Source organism: Asparagus officinalis, chromosome 1, assembly GCF_001876935.1.
Source record: "Asparagus officinalis chromosome 1, Aspof.V1, whole genome shotgun sequence".
Lineage (NCBI taxonomy): Eukaryota > Viridiplantae > Streptophyta > Magnoliopsida > Asparagales > Asparagaceae > Asparagus > Asparagus officinalis.
In genome coordinates this window covers 129,439,879-129,445,713 of record NC_033794.1, presented here as the reverse complement: position 1 = coordinate 129,445,713, position 5,835 = coordinate 129,439,879, and positions in this window count along the sequence as shown.

Below are 5,835 nucleotides of genomic sequence, written 5' to 3'. Positions count from 1 at the left end.
ATCAGTCTGCATCTTTCCCATAATTATTATGTTGGTATTTGTTGGATTCACACATTGCTCCAACTACAGTGTAATTAGAAAGGGTAAAAAAGCCTACCATTCTGTGGTTATCGTTTTTAGGGTTAATAGCAGATAGACACCCTGTTGCTGCCTTGTGACCTGGAGGCTAGGGGTTCAAGTCCCAGAAATAGTCTCTTTGCATGCAGGGGTAAGGCTCTGTGTATTGGACCCCTCCCAAAGCCCACGATGATAGGAGCCTTGTGCACTAGGTGGCCCTTTGCACGCAGAGAAAATGAAAATTGTTTTTTGACAGGTTGACCGCTTGAGGGTAAAAGAGTTAAAAGGATATTTCACTTAGGGGGTGTGTTTGTAGTTTGATGATAGTACAAGGGGGCTATCCACAACAAATAGAACAACAAGACAAGGGGTCCGGGGGGCTATCCACAACAAATAAAACAAGGGGTAGGGGTGGGGGGGGGTGTTCTATCCAAAATTAACCCTTCTTTTTTATTATGAATCGTTAACCCTTGTTTTAAAAGCAATGCATTGTGGTTGCATTACATTTTAGGTTGTAAATCATGTAGTTGCAGCTGCACTCAGATTGAGTGTCATCACACTTACTGTTAGGCTTTTGAAGAGGATTTTGAGAAGAAGAGGAAGAGAGCCAGAGAGACAAGAAGACAACTCAAATGGTGAATTATATTAGACTTAAATATTTCTCATACAAAAGAGTCTACATATTAAAGATACAAAGCCCAATGGGCCCGAATAGCAATTTGGGTCAAAACATAACAATCTCCGCCTTGAACCAAATTGCATCTAAAACAAACTAAAAACATAAAGCAAATGCATAAAACAAACATAACCTAAACAAAGGTAAACATAAAGATACACTAGCAACATGCTAGAAATAAAACTAGCTCAAACTAATTAGAAACAAACCGACACCAAACTTGAACAAAGCTTGAACTTTGCAATTGGAAGAGGCTTTGTGAGCATATCAGCCGGATTCGACTCGGTACCAATTTTCTTCACGACAACCTTGCCTTCCGAGATCACATCTCGAACAAAATGGTACTGAATGTCAATGTGCTTCGTCTTCTCATGATACATGCGGTCCTTGGTCAAATGTATCGTGCTTTGGTTATCACAAAACACCGTAATAGGACCCTCGAAAGAAGACAACTCACCAACAAACGCCTTGAGCCTAATAGCCTCGGTAATTGCCATGTATTTGGTCTCGATACTTGAGAGTGCAACGGTTGCTTGAAGTGTAGACTTCCAACTAATTGCACAATCTCCAAGGGTAAAAACATAACCCGTCAAAGAACGTCTCTTGTCTAAATCACCTGCAAAATCCGCATCCACAAAACCCGTTAGTGCCTTGCCATTGCCAAACTCCAACCGAGCATCAATAGTACCTCTCAAATAGCGGAAGATCCACTTTACCGCTTCCTAATGTCCTTTTCCGGGACAAGAGAGATATCTACTTACCACACTAACGACTTGAGCTTGTTAGCTTGACTTGGTCATTGATGATCAAATCAACCACTGTTTCTCTGTTGAAAGAATGGTGGAGAACGTGAATCATGGGTGGTTGAGAGAAAATCTCTCATGGGAGCGGATCTAAGGGGTAGAGATGATGAGTTAAACCCCTATATAAGGAGGACCATTCTCCTTGAGAAAAACAAAACGAAAATCAAAAGAAAACCCACTTACCCATTACCGGAGCCCCTCAAAATCTGTTCTTTCTTCTTCTTTGAATTCAAACACTGGTATTAGAGGCAAGTTTTCTCTCTCCAATTTTCTAGTTCTTGAAGAAAGAAGCACCCTGTTGAAGAAGAAGAAGAAGGAGCATTCGGCAGAAGAAGTAAAGAAAGCATTCTAGATAGCCTACTAGGCAAGTATTGTCACATTTTTTTTTAATTTGTTAAGGCTACATCTCTTTTGCTTTTCGGTCCTACATCCAATCTTCAACCAGCAGTCTATCAACCAGCCCCAAAGGCCACTCTAGGCAAGTCTTGTCACATTTTTTTTATTTGTTAAGGCTACATCTCTTTTGCTTTTCGGTCCTACAACCAACAGTCTATTAACCACCCAAAAGCCATTCTATCTACAAGGCATAGCCTATTCTATATCTAGCAACAGACCTTCCTCCATTATTTTTCGGTTCTAGAGCCGGTCCTAGATCTAACCTACATCTTTCATAGCCATTATTTCCTATCACATTATTTTTCGGTTCTAGAGCCGGTCCTAGATCTAACCTACATCTTTCATAGCCATTATTTCCTATCACATCCCATTTTTTTTCAAAGCCATAGGATGCAAATGGGTGCTCAAAAAGAAATATCGTGTTGATGGATCTATTGATAAATTCAAAGCACGGTTAGTTGTCAAAGGTTATAACCAGAAGGCAGGAATAGATTTTCAGGAGACGTATTCTTTCAAAGCACGGTTAGTTGTCAAAGGTTATAACCAGAAGGCAGGAATAGATTTTCAGGAGACGTATTCTTCTGTAGCTAAATTTGTATCCATTACAATTATTTTGGCTATTGTTGCATATCTTGATTTGGAGTTATTCCAAATGGATGTTAAAACTGTATTCCTTAACGGAGAGTTAAAGGAAGCAATATATATGCAACAACCTGAAGGTTTTCAGGTGAAAGAACAGGAACATAAAATTTACAAATTAATAAAATCTCTATATGGTTTAAAACAGTCTTCTAGACAATGGTATCTCAAATTTCTTGATGCAGTTACTAAATTTGGTTTTATTCAAAATAAATTAGATAATTGTGTATATGTCTTGAAAAGTGGAAGCAAGTTAATTATATTATCCTTATATGTGGATGATATATTATTCGCTGAAAATGACATAGAAATGTTGAATAAAACCAAGACAGATCTCAGCGAGAAGTTTGAGTTGAAAGACATGGGAGATGCATCATATATTCTTGGAATTCAAATAATTCGAGATAGAAAGTCTAGAATGCTAAGTTTAAACCAAGAAAAATATTTAAGATCAGTTCTTAAAAGGTTTGGAATGAAAAATTCCAATCCGACACTAACTCTGTTGGTTATGGGAAAGAGATTATGTAAAGAGCAAAGCCCTGGAGAGGGGCAGAAGCCATTAGATGTTCCTTATGCTCAAGCAATTGGAAGCTTGATGTATGCAATGTTGTGCACTAGACCTGATATAGCTTATGCTGTAAGTCTTGTCAGTAGATATCAAAGTAATCCAGGACCAGCACATTGGGAAGCTGTTAAAAGGATTATGAAGTATATTAGAGGTACATTGACTCATAGATTAGTTTATCAAGCTGATTCGCTTGAACTCCTCGGTTATTCCGATGCTGATTTCAGAGGTGATAAAGATGATGGAAAGTCCACTTCGGGATACTTATTTATCTTTGAAGGATGAGCTGTTTTTTGGAGTAGCAAGAAACAAGGGTGTGTTGCTAGATATACGCAAGAAGCTGAATATATAGCTTACAGTATGACAACTACACATGCTGTCTGGATAAGACGGTTTTTGATTGATCTTGATCTTAATTTGTTAGAAGGACCTATTGATATTTATTGTGATAATCAAGCAGCAATTAGCTTAATCAATAGTGGTGCGAATAGCTCCAAAGAAAAACATATTGAGATCCAGTATCACTATATTCGAGATATTGTAGAAAAATGAGAAGTTAAAGTGACTTATATCCCTACTACAGATATGATTGTTGTTCCTTTGACAAAGGAATACCAGCGGAATCTTTTATCAAACATGTAAGTTTGATGGGACTTAGGGATAAATAAGTCAAGTAAAATTTCATGAATAATGAAATAAAAGTTACTCTTTACGGATAGTGGGAGTAATGGTAAGCAGAAACATCCGATCTCACGGATAGTAGGAGACATGTCACTTGGTTAATCTGGTCAAGTGGGAGATGTTAGCTTGACTTGGTCATTGATGACCAAATCAACCACTGTTTCTCTGTTGAGAGAATGGTGGAGAACGTGAATCATGTGTGGTTGAGAGAAAATCTCTCATGGGGGCGGATCTGAGGGGTAGAGATGATGGGTTAAACCCCTATATAAGGAGGACCATTCTCCTTGAGAAAAACACAACGAAAATAAAAAGAAAACTCACTTACCCATTACCGGAGCCCCTCAAAATCTGTTCTTTCTTCTTCTTTGAATTCAAACACTGGTATTAGAGCCAAGTTTTCTCTCTCCATTTTTCTAGTTCTTGAAGAAAGAAGCACCCTGTTGAAGAAGAAGAAGGAGCATTCGGCAGAAGAAGTAAAGAAAGCATTCTAGATAGCCTACTAGGCAAGTCTTGTCACATTTTTTTTAATTTGTTAAGGCTACATCTCTTTTGCTTTTCGGTCCTACATCCAATCTTCAACCCGCAGTCTATCAACCAGCCCCAAAGGCCACTCTAGGCAAGTCTTGTCACATTTTTTTTATTTGTTAAGGCTACATCTCTTTTGCTTTTCGGTCCTACAACCAGCAATCAATCAACCACCCAAAAGCCACTCTATCTACAAGGCATAGCCTATTCTATATCTAGCAACAGACCTTCCTCCATTATTTTTCGGTTCTAGAGCCGGTCCTAGATCTAACCTACATCTTTCATAGCCATTATTTCCTATCACATTCCATTTTTTTTCAAAGCCATATGATGCAAATAGGTGCTCAAAAAGAAATATCGTGTTGATGGATCTATTGATAAATTCAAAGCACGGTTAGTTGTCAAAGGTTATAACCAGAAGGCAGGAATAGATTTTCAGGAGACGTATTCTCCTGTAGCTAAATTTGCATCCATTAGAATTATTTTGACTATTGTTACATATCTTAATTTGGAGTTATTCCAAATGGATGTTAAAACTGCATTCCTTAACGAAGAGTTAAAGCAAGCAATATATATGCAATAACCTGAAGGTTTTCAGGTGAAAGAACATGAATATAAAGTTTACAAATGAATGAAATCTCTATATGGTTTAAAACAGTCTTCTAGACAATGGTATCTCAAATTTCATGATGCAGTTACTAAACTTGGTTTTATTCAAAATAAATTAGATAATTGTGTATATGTCTTGAAAAGTGGGAGCAAGTTTACTATATTATCCTTATATGTGGATGATATATTGCTCGCTGGAAATGACATAGAAATGTTGAATAAAACCAAGGCAGATCTCAGCGAAAAGTTTGAGATGAAAGACATGGGAGATGCATCATATATTCTTGGAATTCAATTAATTCGAGATAGAAAGTCTAGAATGCTAAGTTTAAACCAAGAAAAATATTTAAGATCAGTTCTTAAAAGGTTTGGAATGGAAAATTCCAATCCGGTACCAACTCCGTTGGTTATGGGAAAGAGGTTATGTAAAGAGCAAAGCCCTGGAGAGGGGCAAAAGCCATTATATGTTCCTTATGCTCAAGCAATTGGAAGCTTGATGTATGCAATGTTGTGCACTAGACCTGATATAGCGTATGTTGTAAGTCTAGTCAGTAGATATCAAAGTAATCCAGGACCAGCACATTGGGAAGCTGTTAAAAGGATTATGAAGTATATCAGAGGTACATTGACTCATAGATTAGTTTATCAAGCTGATTCGCTTGAACTCCTCGGTTATTCCGATGCTGATTTCGGAGGTGATAAAGATGATGGAAAGTCCACTTCGGGACAGTTATTTATCTTTAGAGGAGGAGCTGTTTTTTGGAGTAGCAAGAAACAAGGGTGTGTTGCTAGATATACGCAAGAAGCTGAATATATAGCTTACAGTATGACAACTACACATGCTGTCTGGATAAGACGGTTTTTGATTGATCTTGATCTTAATT